Source organism: Engystomops pustulosus, chromosome 3 (genome assembly GCF_040894005.1).
Source record: "Engystomops pustulosus chromosome 3, aEngPut4.maternal, whole genome shotgun sequence".
Lineage (NCBI taxonomy): Eukaryota > Metazoa > Chordata > Amphibia > Anura > Leptodactylidae > Engystomops > Engystomops pustulosus.
Genome location: NC_092413.1, coordinates 86,550,597 through 86,569,820, shown reverse-complemented (window position 1 = coordinate 86,569,820; position 19,224 = coordinate 86,550,597). Strand labels below are relative to the sequence as shown.

Genomic DNA, 19,224 nt, shown 5'->3' with positions numbered 1-19,224 from the left:
CGGCTCCCAGTGATGCTTTGCGGGTTTTCTGCGTCACTTCCGGTCGCGGACGGAAGTAGTCACCAGACTATGGGCTGCTGGGAAATGTAGTTTTCTTCGGCCGCGCGCGCGTGTAATCAGTATTGCAGCGCGGCGGCCAGTCAAACGGACCCCTGGACGGCTCGAGGAGGACCCCTGGATCGACCGAGAGCCGGGGCCGCCGGGATTTCGCCGTGGACGGCATCACCCGTAAGTAACGCTTCGTCCCCCCCCCCCCAACCTGGAGAAGAGAGGGCACCTCTCTTTGACCTGCCTCGGTAGGGACAGGAAGAACACTGGCGGGAGGATGCGGGGAGGTGAATTTAACCTCTCTTCTTCCTGTCCCTACAGAGGTCAAGGGGCATCCTCCAGGTGGGCCGTCATGGGGGACGAAGTGGAAATATTACCTTTGTAATCCAGCTGTAGGCGCTCAGGTTTACAGTGCGTGAGCGCCCCTCGTCTTCCTCAGCTTTTAATTTATGCACGCTCCCGCTGCAAGTCTCCTCCCGCCTGGGGCCGGCGAATCAGGATCCAGCTTGGAGCAGGAGGAGCCGGTGACGTCAGAGCCAGGGTATGGGGAGAACGGGGCTTATGCTCTCTCCTAGTTCTCTGGCAAGCAGGAGGAAGCTTTCAGTGGGAGAGGGGGGGGGGTGTGTGTGCATAAATTAAAAGACAGGGAAGCCAAGAGGCACTCAGTTGCTGTCAGCCTGAGTGCCTCTGGCTGTTTTATAAAGTTAAGATTTTGTTAAAATGCCAGAAAACTTATAAAAACATCCCCTAGACAGAAGAACAGGTAGTCCAACTTAAGAGCCCCCAACTTTCAGGCCAAAAAAATTTTGATAAACCAATTGTCACATGGACAAAAAAAAAATAAATTTGTCTGGAGTTACAATTATAAAATATACCTGTTACATACAGAGTACAGACAATCATAGTATCAATGTCTTTCATATATTTTAATAAAATTCTATTGAAGTTAGGAAACTGTGTAAATCAGATTTACAATGTTTAAGTGAAATCCTGACCACCATTGATTTTCTGCATTTAAACAACGAGGAGCCACACTGTGGATTCATGTAAGCTCACAGCTCCCCTGGTGGAATGGACCCATATGTTACTCTGATCCCACAGGACAGTAAACACTGTATAGGAGTCCTTATATCTTACAGAAATATGATGCAATATGACTCCTTTTCTGTTGATAACTGAAGCACCTCTGCAGTTCTTAGGGTGCCTTAGAGATGGATGCAGGGCACTGCATAGTAGGGCGGCATGGTGGCTTAGTGAGTAGCACTTCTGCCTTGCAGTGCTGGGGTCCTGGGTTCAAATTCCACCAAGCAAAGAGTTTGTATTTTTTCTCCGTTTTTTGCATGTACTCCATGTTGTCCCTCCCTCATGTATATGACACGTGTATGCCATGTCCTCCTGAGCCTCTGTACACCATGTTGTCCCTCCCTCATGTATATATATGACACGTGTATGCCATGTCCTCCTGAGCCTCTGTGCTCCATTTTTTCCCTCCCTCATGTATGTATGTATATGACAAACGTATGCCATGTCCTCATGAGCCTCTATGCTCCATGTTGCCTCTCTCTCATGTATGTATGTATATGACACACGTATGCCATGTCCTCCTGAGCCTCTGTACTCCATGTTGTCCCTTCCTCATGTATGTATTATATGACACATGTATGCCATGTCCTCCTGAGCCTCTGTACTCCATGTTGTCCCTCCCTCATGTATGTATTATATGACACACTTATGTCATGTCCTCCTGAGCTTCTGTGCTCCATGTTGTCCCTCCCTCATGTATGTATTATATGACACACATATGCCATGTCCTCCTGAGCCTCTGTAATCCATGTTGTCCCTGCCTCATGTATGTATTATATGACACACGTATGCCATATCCTCCTGAGCCTCTGTACTCCATGTTGTCCCTCCCTCATGTATGTATGTATGTATATGACACACGTATGCCATGTTCTCCTGAGCCTCTATACTTGATGTTGTCCCTTCCTCATGTATATATATGACATGTGTATGCCATGTCCTCCTGAGCCTCTGTACTCCATGTTGTCCCTCCCTCATGTATGTATTATATGACACACGTATGTCATGTCCTCCTGAGCTTCTGTGCTCCATGTTGTCCCTTCCTCATGTATGTATTATATGACACACATATGTCATGTCCTCCTGAGCCTCTGTGCTCCATGTTGTCCCTCCCTCATGTATGTATGTATATGACACACGTATGCCATATCCTCCTGAGCCTCTGTACTCCATGTTGTCCCTCCCTCATGTATGTATTATATGACATGTATGCCATGTCCTCCTGAGCCTCTGTACTCCATGTTGTCCCTCCCTCATGTATGTATTATATGACACATGTATGCCATGTCCTCCTGAGCCTCTGTACTCCATGTTGTCCCTCCCTCATGTATGTATTATATGACACACGTATGCCATGTCCTCCTGAGCCTCTGTACTCCATGTTGTCCCTCCCTCATGTATGTATGTATATGACACATGTGTGCCATGTCCTCCTGAGCCTCTGTACTCCATGTTGTCCCTCCCTCATGTATGTATTATATGATACACGTATGCCATGTCCTCCTGAGCCTCTGTGCTCCATGTTGTCCCCCCCTCATGTATGTATGTATGTATATGACACACGTATGCCATGTCCTCCTGAGCCTCTGTGCTCCATGTTGTCCCTCCCTCATGTATATGACACGTGTATGCCATGTCCTCCTGAGCCTCTGTACTCCATGTTGTCTCTCCCTCCTGTATATGACACGTGTATGCCATGTCCTCCTGAGCCTCTGTACTCCATGTTGTCCCTCCCTCATGTATATATATGACACGTGTATGCCATGTCCTCCAGAGCCTCTGTAATCCATGCTGTCTCTGCCTCATATATGTATTATATGACACACGTATGCCATGTCCTCCTGAGCCTCTGTGCTCCATGTTGTCCCTCCCTCATGTATGTATTATATGACACACGTATGCCATGTCCTCCTGAGCCTCTGTACTCCATGTTGTCCCTCCCTCATGTATATGACACGTGTATGCCATGTCCTCCTGAGCCTCTGTACACCATGTTGTTCCTCCCTCATGTATATGACACGTGTATGCCATGTCCTCCTGAGCCTCTGTACACCATGTTGTTCCTCCCTCATGTATATATATGACACGTGTATGCCATGTCCTCCTGAGCCTCTACTCCATGTTGTCCCTCCCTCCTGTATGTATATGACACACGTATGCCATGTCCTCCTGAGCCTTTATACTCCATGTTGTCCCACCCTCATGTATGTATATGACACATGTATGCCATGTCCTCCTGAGCCTCTGTGCTCCATGTTGTCCCTCCCTCATGTATATATATGACACGTGTATGCCATGTCCTCCTGAGCCTCTGTACTCCATGTTGTCCCTCCCTCATGTATATGACACGTGTATGCCATGTCCTCCTGAGCCTCTGTACTCCATGTTGTCCCTCCCTCATGTATATATATGACATGTGTATGCCATGTCCTCCAGAGCCTCTGTAATCCATGTTGTCCCTGCCTCATGTATGTATTATATGACACACGTATGCCATGTGCTCCTGAGCCTCTGTGCTCCATGTTGTCCCTCCCTCATGTATGTATGCATGTATATGACACACGTATGCCATGTCCTCCCTCCTGTATGTATGTATATGACACACGTATGCCATGTCCTCCAGAGCCCCTGTACTCCATGTTGTCCCTCCCTCATGTATGTATTATATGACACACGTATGCCATGTCCTCCTGAGCCCCTGTACTCCATGTTGTCCCTCCCTCATGTATGTATTATATGACACACGTATGCCATGTCCTCCTGAGCCTCTGTGCTCCATGTTGTCCCTCCCTCATGTATGTATTATACGACACATGTGTGCCATGTCCTCCTGAGCCTCCCCGTTACATGTAATTCTAGGGCTAGCTTCCCATGACATGTTCCCTGGTTACCATGGAGATGAAGGGGAAGAGAGGATGCTGCTGCTCCTGGTTATCCAGAGAGCATTAGGACAAGGGCTGCTAAACACATGAAGCAACTTGTTGGAGAAATGAGCTGAGATGCACGGCGCTTCCCCCTCACATGCAGCCTGGACAAGGGTTTGCCTGTCTGAGCTACACACCCAAGCTCCATGTCTGCGAGTAACTTCCCTACTATTCATTCAAAGTATCCGGAGGAGAAGCCGAGGGAAGGGCGTGCACACAAGTAATGCCCCCTCTTGTGTTTCTTCACCCCTGCCTCCTCACAGCATTCAATGTCTGACAGGGGGATGTGTGATTGCTGTGCCTCCAGCTCAGGAAGCAGCCCTAGTACAACAACTGATCAGTCAACAGATGGGAATTTCATGAAGGTGAGCTGCAGTGATACATCCAGAGGGGATCAACACAATGGAGCACGTACCTCGTGTATTCCAGAGCTGCACTGTCTGACACTACAACTACTTTCCACACATGAGCCAGGAATGAAAATCACAGCCCGCCCATAGGGTGTTATTAACAAAGGAATACGAGCCTCTCCCCACCCCATGGCTCTGCCTCTTCACAAGTGCAGTCCTGGAGGCGCTGCCTCGTGTGTGTAGCCTGCAGAGTTCCCGGCATGCCTCCTGTGCGCCGCAGCTGCCAGGGAACTTTTAAATTTAGCGCGTGGGGAGGCGATGAGTCACTACTCCTGCACCTCAGTCGTGTGCCTGGTGCTCCCCTCCCTTTTGGCTGCCTGCACTGTGCAGTCTGTGAATCAACATGGAGCCTGAGGGAAAACATAAGCAAGAGCCTTAGTAATAGTCCTGACACTAGCTGTGGAGAACCTCATGGCTTCTCTCACACATAAGGCATACTTCATAATTCACCAGAATGCCTTGGGCTGTGTTCACATCAAACTTTTTGCATCCACCAGACATATACTGCATTCTTTGTCAAATGTCTACTTTTTTTATGTATAGGTTGTATCCGTCGCACATGTTCGCATCCATTTTTACACTTTAAAAACGTATATATATATATTTTTTCCACTTCCGCTTCCTACACCTTCTCAAACCATTCCCATGTGTCCTTGCCAAGATGGAGAATTTTAAGATACAGATTTGGGCATGAAAATGGTTGTGAGAAATTGATGCATACACTGTAACACTTTATGCATATGTCATCCATAGACAACAATGTTAAAAAGTGTACATGCAAAACGCAGCAGCCCATTTTTTCTACTAAAAAAGAAGATGGATGTACAAGATAAAAAAAACGTACATTTGTCATGTCCCTAGACGTGAATGGATGCACTGTAGAACACCTAAGGATATGTTTTTCCTTCGGAAAAAAATGTGTCTGTTAGCAGTATGCAAAAAACCAGATGTAAACCCAGCCTAAGGCTGATGCCACACGCACCGCTTTGTCTGCGTTTGAAAACGCCGACAAAGCTGCGCCCACCAGGTGGGCTCGATTGCATTGGCGTTTCTATGGCGTTTCCATAGAACCGCTGATGTGATCGGGCCGCGGCTCGCCCCGTAGGGCGCGGCTTTGTCTGCGTTTGCGTTTTCAAACGCAGACAAAGCGGTGTGTGTGGCACCAGCCTTAAACTGCTGAATAAATGTGGTACATAAAGTGTTAATGTCTGCAGAGTTTTGGGTGAAAAGTTGTAGAATTTTGCTGAGTTAGGCTGGGGCCACACGTAGCGCTTTGTCTGCGCTTGCAAACGCAGACAAAGCCCCGGCCCGATTGCATCGGCGTTTCTGAGGAAGCGAGCCGCCGGTGTTTTGCATTAAATTAATGCAAAACACCGTGGGCGTGTTCCCGATCGCAGGCGTTTCCATTGGGCGTTTCCATTGGGCGGCAGGCGTTTCCATTGGGCGGGGTTTTGTTTGCGTTTGCAAGCGCAGACAAAGCGCTACGTGCACACTGCCATTGGCCGCCGAGCACAACAGGTGAACGGGGAGAGGAGGAGGTGAGCGCTGCTCGTCCCCGCCCCTCTCCATAGGAACATATGGTGTACGACGCCGTAATACGGTAAAAGATAGGACATGTCCTATCTTTTCCCGGGGTACAGAGTGGTACGGTGCTGCAAAAAGTGTGCTGCTGTTAAATGTGTGTTTCAGAGTTTTGGACTCTTTTTTTCCATTTTTATATTTTGATAGATCGGGCATTTTGGGTTGCGGCGATACCTAATATGTTTATGATTTTTACTGTTTATTATGTTTCATATCATTTCTAGGGAAAGGGGGGTGATTTGAATTTTTCCTTTTTTTTATTTGTTCAACTTTTATTTTTTTTTTCTTTTAAATGCTGCCTGTGGTAGGGTTAATACCCAAGATAGGTCCTAGCCCTTATCATGTGTATTAGCAGTGGGCATTTGCTGCAATATGCAGCAAACCCCACCTCTGTATGAAGAGGGCTCCCATGTGTGCCCTCTTCATACAGCTTCAGCCCCTCTGCGCCATACATGTACAGAGCAGAGTGTGAAGATGAGATCAGAAAAAAAAAAACAAAAAACAAAGAAAGAAAACTATACTTACCTCATCGCTCCTTCCCTTCAGCGCCTGTGCAACGCAGAAAGTGAAGTCAGCATAGTACACCACAGCTTCACTTTTTTTAATTCATTCTGCAACCTAGAAATTAGCTTGGCTAATTGCAAGGGGCGTCAATTAGCTGGATTGGCTGTTCAACCACCAATCCAGCAAAATATATACGTCCCCCATAGACGGCAATAGCCACACGGAGCGATACGGTGCCCCACGGTGTCATATCTTTCCCCGTGTTACGGCATGTACGCTATGTATTTCTATGGAGAGGGGAGGTACCCCCAAGATGGACCATGAATTTGTGTTGCTCTGAATATAATATGACATCATTGCTGAGAACGCCTCCCGAGTTCCCCTCCAAACCCACAACAGATCATCAGTAAATATGCCCATCTTTGCGATCTCTGAATGGCTTTGAAGGGGAAAATACACACAGCAAGTGAGAGGGAAAACTATGCTCCTATAGGGGGGCCCCCTACACCTACAAATAGAAACAGCCATCAAATGTGACAAAATGACTGGATGGCAAACAACTTTCAAGAGTAATAATGTATTCTTTCATAGCTGAACGGTAAGTACTGTATAACTGTAAATGACTTAAAACCTTAAACATATCTATGCCCAGAGCTTTTGGTACACTGCTACATTGCATATTCCCCAGCTTTATCCCTCCCTCCACTCAAACTTCTCCATTTTCTGAAATAGATGCTTAATATCTCTCAAAAAACAGGGTGACACCTTAACCAGTGGGTGCAGGTAAGTGTCACTCAAACTATAGTTCATAAGGATCAGTGAAAAACCTGCCACTAAGCTTTAACCTCTAAATATCAGAAAGTCACACAAATATCTATGTTTTCTCCGAGTGTAAATAACGTTTTTTTTTTAACTCAATCACACAATGTCAGCATTGTTTTCTTTTAAAGTTTCAGGTTTCCACTATATTTGCAGATTTTATAAAACCATCACATACTGTGCGCCAGGAATTCTGAGTGCATAGTTCTAGATGTCGAAAGGTTATCCATACATTAGAGCAGGAGCATGTGAGGCAACATTCCCAGACACTGCTACCAGTGACATCCCTATGTTTGTGTGCTTATCGCCAGTTTGTTGCCGCACCTACTTTTGGACTTGTGCTAGCCATTGTTTCAATGCCTAGTGAACATCCCTATGTATTTCTATGGGCTCATAGTCTATTGGTTTTACTGGTCAGTGTGTCAACCAGATGTCTGATCCTTAATACTCAGAGTAGGTCACGTGCATGACACACAGGCCACAAAGCATTTATCCTTTCAGGTAGACATAGATGGCGAGAGAGGGTGTACTGTCAAAGGTAGTTTACTGAGAGGAGGTAGGGTCATCAGAAGGGCTGCAGGGCTTGGCGCAGCTCCAGCAATGGTTAATAGTGGAATTTGCTGAATGCTGAATTTTCAGAAAATTTTGGGCAACTGATTCCTATGTATTTCCTATGCCAGGGAGCACTGGAGTGGTTTTGTTATTTGAATTTAAAATGTTTAATTGTCACATTTAAAGAAAATCAAAATCAAGCATGATAAACCAGGGGCACTTACTTATGGGTCTTATGTTTGTTATCTTTGGCCACCTGTCTTGTAAAATCAACTTTTAGAAGTATGCTAATGAGCCTGAATGCCTCCAGGGGACCAGAGCTCCTCAGTGCTACAGATTCACAGGCTGTTACAATGTCTCACTCAACCCCTTGTTCTCTGCCTCTGTAAGTTAGCTGCAGCAGGAAGTGCAGTAGGGGCAGCTGCTCTGTTCATTGTAACAGCATGTGAAGCCACTGAGAAGGTTCTGATAAACACTTACATTCAGTCTGCCCTGTAGTTGTATGAGATGTCAAACTCCTGCTGCAGAAAAAAGTCTCCAAACCATGTCTCTTTCACTATCTTTCAATTACTTCTTTACACACTTTGGGTTCATTCTTTCCCCAGTTTCTTAATGAACATAATGGGGCACATTTACTAAGAATGTAGGAAACTACACTAAAAGTGATCATTAAGAATGTGCGCCAGAAATCATGAATCTGGCACTGACCCAACAGAGTTCACCAACTCTTTTGTGGTGCACCTTTAACATAGGGCGTGCAACAGACTTTGCATGTTAAATCTGGCGCGTGGTCCAACTGAGCACCAGAACGCCCCCCTAATTTGCATTGCATGGTGCCTAGTGCAGCTGCGCCACAAAAGGGTGGCGTGCGACACATTTGTGATGCAGACACTTCTAAAATTCTCGTGCAAGCAGTTTCCACAAGAAAGAACATGCACAAAAAACATGCACAGAAAACTGTCGCAAAGCCCTTAGTAAATGTGCCCCAATGTTTCCCATCATATCCAAGTAAATTAAACTTCCTTTCACACAACATGCTCCTCAGCAAAGGTGAGTAGCTTTTTGATTGTTTTTGAGAATGAGAGGTTTGGTCACTGCAGAGTGGGCTTTTAGTCCAAATGTTCTTAAAGGGAACCTGTCATCAGCAATTGACCTTGTACACCAAAACCACTATGGTCAAGTAGTGTAACACCTTCTAGTTATTGTCTCTTTCATGGCCCAGTGTGGTGGCATCATCCAGAAAATCAACTTTGAAGTTAGCTGTAAATTGGTTGTGCAAAGTCGCGGAGGAGGAGAGTTTAACACTGAAGCCAAGGTGGGGAGCACCTGCATGCTTCTGACTTCAGGAGATCTGGTTAGTGATGTCTCTTGATGGGGCCATCAATTATTATTATTAGTGAAGGAGGATTTCTGAGGAAGAGAAAGCTTGACTTCAGTGTTAAAATCTCCTTGATTTTATACAACCAGTGTCAGAACTTGCAAATTGTTCTGATCAGGTTACGGGCTTCTGTCCCAGAAAACCACACCCAGAGCTGCTTGTGATTGACAGATCCCTTTCTGACAGCTCCCTTTCTTTGGGTAAGCTGGGTGTGTCTTTGAACTCGTTTGGACTGCAGCTGCGTATGGCTGAGCCAGTCAGCGCTAAAGGCCCAGCCCCTTCATTGGGTGCTGGTTATTCAGTCTAATTTGTGTATCCTGTGCTTTTACGATCTTTGTTTACTATTCTGTATTTTACCCTCTGCTTTGCCTACTAGCCATTCTTTTGCTATCTGATTCTGTACCTTTGCTGCCATCTTGGTTTTGACCCGGTTCCGTCTGACTCCGCTTGCTGTATCTGTTATTTGTCCCTCAGTCTTGCATCTCTCCCGGTGTTGTCCCGCTTTCCCTGTCTCAGACTTGTGTTAGATTTCTCAGTATTCCTGTTACCTGTTCACTCCATCATCCAGCAACTGCCAGGCAAAGTAAGTTTTCCCTTTCATCTTGTATGGTCATTCAAGGACTGTCAGTTAGGTTCCTGATAGCAGGTTTGCCCCTGTAGGCAGGGCCTTAGCTGCAGGGACATCGTAGGGTGAGTTCGCCACCACTTACCCAGTCTGTCAGCTAGCGCCTGGTTGTGGTTGTGCAGTTGGTGGACAGGTACTGACACCAGTATACATCTCATTTCAAAGTACATTTTCTGGATAATGTCACCACACTGGGTCATGAAAGAAACACAATCTGGAAGGTGTTCAGCTGCTTGACAACATACTGTAAGTGGTTTATTAGATCAATTTCTGCTGACGTCATGACACTGTATGACAAGACAGATCCTTACCCTGCTCAGTGCTGAACTCCAGCTGTACTGTTGAAACAATTACCCATGGATATTATCCACATTATCCTATCCTCTCTTGCATTTGACACCGTGCCACATAAAAGGTTGGTATATAAAATGAGACTGCTGGGAATAGGAGAAAATCTGTGTATTTGGGTAAGTAATTGGCTTAGTGATAGAAAACAGAGGGTGGTCATTAATGGCACATTCTCAGATTGGGTTGATGTTACCAGTGGAGTGCCACAGGGGTCAGTATTGGGGCCACTTCTTTTTAATATTTTTATTAATGACCTTGTAGTGGGTTTACACAGTCAAGTTTCAATATTTGCAGATGATACTAAGCTGTGTAAAGTAATAAATACTGAGGTCGATAGTTTAGCATTACAGAGGGATTTGTGGAAGCTTGAGGGATGGGCAGAGAAATGGTTGATGAGGTTTAATGTAGATAAATGTAAAGTTATGCACTTGGGCCATGGAAACAAAAAGTATAATTATGTTCTAAACGGTCAATTACTTAGTAAAACTGAAGCTGAAAAGGACTTGGGGGTATTGGTGGATGGTAAACTTAATTTTAGTGACCAGAGCCAGGCAGCTGCTGCTAAAGCAAATAAAATAATGGGATGTATCAAGAGAGGAATAGATTCTCATGATAAAGACATAGTTTTGCCCTTATACAAATCCCTGGTCAGACCACACATGGAATATTGTGTACAGTTTTGGGCACCAGTGTATAAAAAGGATATAGTAGAGCTGGAACGGGTGCAGAGGAGAGCAACCAGGATTATTAGGGGAATGGGGGAACTAGAATACACTGACAGATTAAAAAATTTGGATTATTCAGTTTAGAAAAAAGACGACTGAGGGGAGACCTCATTACAATGTACAAATACCTGAACGGACAGTACAAGGATCTCTCCAAAGATCTTTTTATACCTAGGCCTGTGACCAGGACAAGAGGGCATCCTCTACGCCTAGAGGAGAGGCGATTTTACCATCATCATAGACAAAGGTTCTTTACTGTAAGAGCAGTGAGACTGTGGAACTCTCTGCCGCGGGAGGTTGTTATGGCGGACTCTATGTACATGTTCAAGAGAGGCCTGGATGACTTTCTGGAGAGAAAAAATATCACGGGTTATGGGGATAAAACATTTATTTAATTCTTAAAGGTTGGACTTGATGGACTAGCGTCTCCTTCCAGCCTTATATACTATGATACTATGATTTATCTTTCAATGGCGACCAGCCTTCTTGAGGGACTTGAGTGAGTTTGTGATGCTGTAAAGATTCTAGAATTCATACACTTTGCACTACCGAATTCTCTTGCTATGGCTGATAGGGTAACCCCTTTGCCTTCATCTGGACAACCTGCTCTCGAAGGGTTTCATTCACTTTTTGCAAAGTTAGTGAAAAAGGTAGGCTGCCAGTTTTAAAGGGTGTGTCAGATAATTAAGGAAATTAGCACCAATAACTTGCAGGTATCTGAAAGTGTTCACTAAATTGTATCAGTTTTTATATCCCCTTTACATTTTTGTTATATAATTTAGATTATATACATTTAATGAAATAGGCTTAAAATACAGCTATTTTACACATGTGACGATATCTGGCTACTCTCCCTGTAAACAAACCGACAACAGATCCATCCTGGTTAAATCCTACAGACTGAGCACCGTGCACTGGACGGGAGTCCTTGCATAATGCATAAATACAAGTTTTTGTCTGCCAGCCAAACAGTAGCCCTTTACACTGTAACAACTGTAACAGTGCTATGAGAAATAAAGTTTGGTTTCTGACACAGTTTTTAACCGTCACTTCACTGTGGCAGAGGAGTGGCACAGAGTACAAGTTTCTGAATAGAATGCAGGTTCCGCCTTTCAACCTGCACTCTGAGACTAACTTATTATTGTTATAGGAGAAGAAAAAAGAAATTTAATAGTGTTACAAACAGATCAGTTACTGTTGACTTTCATGCACAGATAGGTACAATCTGGCATGCTTTTGTTATGCATAATGGAAATTTATCACTGTTTTGTCTACTCCTATAATAAGATATTATAATATATATAATATTATATATATTGATATTAACCCCTTAGCGCTCTGCGCCATAGCTGTACTGCGCTGAGTCCCGCGAATAGCGCTCAGCGCAGTACAGCTACTGCGCAGAGACGATGCCGGTTCAGCTCTTCACAGCAGCCGAACCGGCATCGGGGGTCGCGGGATTTCAGCGGTAATCTACCGCTGATGTCCCCGGCTAACACCCGCGGTCGGAGTGGGCTCCGATCGCGGGTGTTTAACCCGTTAAATGCCGCGGTCAATGCGACTAGCAATGCTAGTTCATATCCCATGGTGGATCAAGTAAAAAATTTTTAAAAAAAAATGTTTTTCAATAAAAAATAACTTTATAAATCGCTAAAAATGCCCATAAGCCCCAAAACATATAAAGAGACATATAACCCTCAAAAAAGTCTAAATCATAACACAAACCCCACATTTTTAGTATCACCGCGTCCGTAACAATCCATAGAATAAAACTAAATAACTATTGAACCCATATGATGAACGCCGTAAAAAAAAACTTTAAAAAATCTGCTAAAAATTATGATTTTTACCTATTATATCCCACTAAAAATGCAATAAAAAATGATCAACAAAACCTATGTACTCCAGAATGATACTGTTGCAAAGTACAATATGTCCCGCAAAAAACAAGCCATCAACCAGCTCTGTAGCCAAAAATGTAACAATGTTATGCCACTTGGAAGATGGCGATGCAAAAATGATAGATTTTTCCCCACATCAGGGTTTTATTTGGCAAATTTAGTAAAACATAAGAAAAAATATTGATGTCTGGTATCCCCGTAATCGTATCGACCCATAGAATAAAGATAACATGATTATTAGGCTATACGGTGAACACGAAAAAAAAAAAAAGTAAAAAATCCAATACAGAATTGATGCTTTTCTACTGGAAAAAGCATCTCATCCCGCAAAAAAAAAATGCCATCACATGGCCCAAATAACGGAAAAGCGAAAATTTTATAGCCTTTAAAAGGGGGCAACGAGAAAAATAAAATCCTGGCAGCTGCAGGGCTCTCTTTCTTTCATTTCTGCGCCTTGCTGTGCCCCCATAAAACAAGTAACGGTCACATGTGGGGAGTCTCTGTACTACCAGCTCTGTAGCCAAAAATGTAACAATGTTATGCCACTTGGAAGATGGCGATGCAAAAATGATAGATTTTTCCCCACATCAGGGTTTTATTTGGCAAATTTAGTAAAACATAAGAAAAAATATTGATGTCTGGTATCCCCGTAATCGTATCGACCCATAGAATAAAGATAACATGATTATTAGGCTATACGGTGAACACGAAAAAAAAAAAAGTAAAAAATCCAATACAGAATTGATGCTTTTCTACTGGAAAAAGCATCTCATCCCGCAAAAAAAAAATGCCATCACATGGCCCAAATAACGGAAAAGCGAAAATTTTATAGCCTTTAAAAGGGGGCAACGAGAAAAATAAAATCCTGGCAGCTGCAGGGCTCTCTTTCTTTCATTTCTGCGCCTTGCTGTGCCCCCATAAAACAAGTAACGGTCACATGTGGGGAGTCTCTGTACTCAGTAGAAATTGTAGGACAAATTTTATGGTGGGTTTCTCTCTTTTTATCTTTTGGAAATGTGTAAATTTTAGGGCTAAATGAACGTATAACCGACAAAATTTGACCATTCTAAATTTCACCGCCATTTTGATTCAATTACTATGAATATCTCAAGGGGTTAACAATCTTCGTAAATGCTGTTTCTGATAGCTTGAGGGGTGCAGATTTGAAAATGGGTTGGTTATATAGGGTGGGTTTAATGCTAAATATGTAAAATTTAATTTCAAACAGTATTTATCCCCAAAATAGTCAATTCTGAAAATACGGAAAATCGCTATTCAATTTGTAAGCCGCGTAACGTCAAAATAAATTATCCAGACATTTCAAAAATTATGAAAAAGTAAAGTAGACACATGGGAAATGTTATTCGGCAAGCTATTTAGGTGGTAAATCGATCTGCCTGAAAACGCGGTGATTTCGAATTACGAAAATGGCAAATTTTTCTAAAAATTCATCATTTTTTTCTTTTTTTTGTAAATAAACGCAAAACTTATCAGCCAAAATTTACCACTAAAATGAAGTACAACATGTGGGGAAAAAACAATCTCAGAATCGCTTTGATAAGTAACAGTGTTCAAAAGTTATAACCATATAAAGAGACGCAGGTCAGAATCCAAAAAATGGGACTGAGCCTTAAGCTACAAAATGGCTGCGTGTGTGAATCCAGCTTTATTATATATTAACACACATTTTCGTAAAATGCTATTTATATAGTAGATCCTGTTTGTTTAGTGCTGAGGATGTGTTGGTTAGTTTACATTAACAGAATGGCAGTTTGGAACATGGTAGCTTAGTGGTTAGCATTACAGCCTTGCAGCACTGGGGACCTGGGTACAAGTCCCAAGGTCAACATCTGCAAAAATTTTGTATGTTCTCTTTGTGTTTGCGTGAGTTTCCTCCGGGTCCTCTGCTTTCATCCCACACTAAAAAACATACTGGAAGGTTGATTAGATTGTGAGCCCCGTGGGGACAGGGAATGATTTGGCAAGCTGTGTGCAGCACTGCGTAATCTGTGCGCACTAGATAAATAAAGGAATTGTTTATTATTATTATTATTATTATTATTGGCAGTTGAGCTATAGTGACTTGTTTTGACTACTAAAATCAAAATGGCAATGTACTTACAGATCCATAATAATAATAATAATAATAATGATTCCTTTATTTATATAACACACACAGATTATGCAGCGCTGCACAGAGCTTGCCAAATGGGTCCATCAACTGAGTCAAAGGGGTTGGCCTCTGTTTTACATGAGGGGCCCTGTGCCGTTACTATCTTGTAGATAATCCCTCAATGTTCATTAAAGGAGTATTATAGTTTCAGCAAATAAATGTTATTGTTTGAATAATAAAAATGTATACAATTTTCCAATATATTTTCTGTATCAATTCCTCACAGATTTCTAGATCTCTGCTTGCTGCCCTGCAATAGAAATCTTCATTGACACAGGACGGCTCGTTGTGACACAAAGCTTTGATTACTCTCTGTGATATAACGAGCCGTGCAGCTGTGTGACCATGGTCAGATTTCTGTCCACTGGAAATAAACAATGAAGCTTTCTATAGAATTACAGCAAGCAGAGATATAGAAAACTATGATGAATTGATACAGAAAGTATATAGGAGAATTGTATAATTTTTCATCATACAAACAATAACATTAATTTGTCAAAATGGGAATACCCCTTTAAGTAATTGAGCAGAGGGAGGACGGCAAAAAGGAAAGGCTGCAGCTTTCACAGGAGGTACAGACACAAAAAAGTGGTCAACCCCTTCAAATATGGACGATATGAGAAGCTTATTTATGGGGCTGGGAGTGTTGGACTACCCCCATCTGATATTATATCAAGATTTAACAGTTTCAAAGAAAATGTATTATCTATTTGCTCCCCCGCAGCTCAGCTACTTTATCCAGGCCGCTGCCAGTGACAGGTGAGTGTAGTGCACAGAATATGACGTTTGCACTGGACACTGAATGTGTATCGTGACCAGGAGACATCTATAGGGGCTGTCATCTGGCCTTGGTAAAGTTGCATTTCCTGGCCAGGAATTGCAAATAATTCCCCCCTTATGACACCTCCATGCCTAGTGGATGTGGAGGGGTATGTAGTGGGCTGTCAAACTAGCTATATGCGGCAGCCTGAGTCTGCACCGGATATATCAAGACGCTGGAGGGGTGAGACATCAAGCGCTGGTGCATGATGCACCAGCTTTTTGATAAATCCCCACTGCATCTGAATGTGAATTTCAGAAATCCATGTGCTTGCTTTATATACCGTATTTTTTGGACTATAAGGCGCACAAAAAATCCTTTGATTTTTCTCAGAAATCAAAGGTGCGCCTTTTAGTCCAGTGCGCCTTATATATGAACCATACTTACAGACAACAGCTGCCTTGAACTGTTCACAGGTCTGCCACCTGTTGGTCATTCATCCTTATAATCAGGTGCGCCTTATGATCCGGTCCGCCTTATTTATGAACCTATACATTTTAGCAGGCATTTATTGATGGCGCGCCTTATAATCTGGTGCACCTTATAGTTTGAAAAATAGGTAATAAAAAACAAGACCCCTGTGGCACTGTGGCTGCATTGCTGGACATTTCTAAGCCAGGCCCTGGCTAGCATAGAATTGCACCTTTGTGATCTAACTAATGATTAACTCCTCCCATACCTAGAGAATATTGCAACTACTGATTCAGCTCTCTTAGGAGATTAGACTGTCAAGTGGCTCTATAGCGTTTTGTCATTAGAAACATTATCTGCTACTTTTCTCACTTTAATGACTGCTGTTTCAGGTTTCTATGATGGCTGTTGCAGTTACTGCTTCTTTTGCGCTGCCTTTCTGCGCTGGTGTTTCAGAAGAATATTTCAGGACATTGGGTCATAGACACCACAGGGACATGGACTGTGGTGTTTAAGGCCCTTTTCACACTACGGTCCCTGGATCACCCGGCCCAAACGCTGCAAACCGAAACTGAACTGACATGCTGAGTTCTGTTCCGGTGATCCAGGCACCACTCGCTGTGAGTGTGATGCAAGTTCAGCGCACCACACTCGCAAGTATGGAAGGGGCCTAAGAGACTTTAGAGGGAGGGGGCTCCCTTTGCAGTCACTGGCATTCTGTACCTTTGAAACAAAGTAAAAACAATACCCAAATTGACATTCTTTAAACACACAAAAATATTAAAAGTAATCAAAAAACTTTAGAAATCCCAAGGCTTTACAAATAAAAACTACAGGTAATAAAAACATATACATATTTTTTACTATAGTAGCGTTCAGGCAGCTGCTAAAGTAAGCGGTTTACTATTTTTGTCTGCAGCAATTGAGTTACGCAATTTTGTTAAAAGTTTAATTACTCTTTAAGTTTCTGTCAGGGGTTCCAGGATATTTTCAAAAATGGCTATTGAAAGAAAGATATTTTTATACTGTGAAAGACACTGACACCCCCCAAAAACATCTGTGCAAATTATTTTTATGACCAACAGCTTGAATGAGATGACCTCTTCTTTTTTCCAAATTGACATATGAAGATATAATTTACTTGCAGTGTAAACACTGAACTCTGCCCATCCTTCCGTCACTACATTTAGGAGAAAATAAGGATGATGTAGAATACTGCTTTGGCTGAAGGTTAACTCTTCCTGTTAAGGATAGTCCTTCCTGGTCAAGCTCATTTTCTTATCTAACTTCCCTAAAAATGCATTGTGCTTCCTTTTAGCTTGTACTGTCTGTTCATTATTTAAAACTGTTGAATTTTACTCCATTGGAAAAACCAAGAACACAAAAAAACTTACGAGTCCTCAGTTTTGGCAAAACTTAGAAGTCATGTGCTGTTCCATTATTTCAAAACTGTTCCAATAACTTAAAAATCTCTAAAATCCTTAAAAATCCTAAATTTCCATTGTCCCTTGATTGTTTATGATAGGTAAGTGTCAGTTTAGCTGCTTAGGTAAGTCACACACTTCAATAAACTTATTTTAATAGTGTTAGAAGTGACACAGTTTATGAGTGGGGACACACTGTAATATCAACAAGCATTTCCTTGGGATACTAACATGTAACAGACCTCAAAGAGACCAAGGGCTTTGCAATCTGCACTCTACTGTAGGAAATTGCTTCTGAGGCCGTTCAGTAGGGAGTGTTTTTGGAGGGAATTTAATTGCTAGAAGAAACCATGAGTACCATGCTTCATTTTGATGCTAGATTTTCTTTAAATAATCTGTGATGCTTGTTCATACAGTCATGGCCATAAATCCTGAGAATGATACAAATGTTAATCTTTACAAAGTCTACTGCATCAGGTTTTATAATGGCAATTTGCATATACTCCAGAATGTTATAAAGAGTGATCAGCTTAACAGCAATTAATTGCAAAGTCAATATTTGCATATTTGAACTTTTTCCCCCAAAACACACTTCAACTTCATTGCAGGCCTGCCTTAGAAGGAGCAGCTAACATTGTTTCAGTGATAGCTCCAGTAACACAGGTGTGGGTGTTGATGAGGACAGGTTGGGAGATTTATCTGTCATGATTAAGTAAGAATTACACCATTGGACACTGGACAGACTGATATTCTGCAAAAGGTACAGTGAGTGGACTGCTGAGGACGGGGGTAAACTCATTTTCGCTGATGAATCCCCTTTCCGATTGTTTGGAACATCTGGAAAACAGCTTGTTTGGAGAAGACAAGGTGAGCGATACCACCAGTCTTGTCTCATGCCAACTGTAAAGCATCCTGCAACCATTCATGTGTGGTGTTGCTTCTCAGCCAAGGGAATCGGCTCTCTCACAGTCTTGCCTAAAAGCACATTCATGAATAAAGAATGGTACCAGCATGTCATCCGAGAGCAACTTCTCCCAACCATCCAAGAGCAGTTTGGTGATCAACAATGCCTTTTCCAGCATGATGGAGCACCTTGCCATAAAGCAAAGGTGATAACTAAATGGCTCTGGGAACAAAACATAGAGATATTGGGGCAGATTTATCAAGCAGTCTGAAAGTCAGAATATTTCCAGTTGCCCATGGCAACCAATCACAGCTTCATAAAATATTCATGAACACTGGTGAAATGAAAGCTGAGCTGTGATTGGTTGCCATGGGCAACTGGAAATATTCTGACTTTCAGACTGCTTGATAAATCAGCCCCTTTGTGTCCATTGCCTGGAAACTCCCCAGATCTTAATCCCATTGAGAACTTGTGGTCAATCATCAAGAGACTGGTGGACAAACAAAAACCAACAAATTACGACAAAATGCAAGAATTGATTGTGCAAGAATGGACTGCTATCAGTCAGGATTTGGTCCAGAAGTTGATTGAGAG

The 19,224-nt window shown here is 42.8% G+C and overlaps 1 protein-coding gene across 2 annotated transcripts in view; it reads right to left on the bottom strand.

The window, feature by feature from the left end:
- Window positions 1-19,224, bottom strand: part of AGPAT4 (1-acylglycerol-3-phosphate O-acyltransferase 4) — a 69,546-nt gene that overhangs the window by 46,196 nt on the left and 4,126 nt on the right. The window contains exon 1 of one of the 2 annotated variants that reach the window (XM_072141306.1): window positions 4,471-4,662. The exons of the other annotated variant lie outside the window; for it this stretch is intronic. The gene's annotated coding sequence lies outside the window, so the exon portion shown is untranslated. Of the gene's footprint in view, window positions 1-4,470; window positions 4,663-19,224 lie in introns of those variants that run through there. 2 annotated transcript variants of the gene reach the window in all.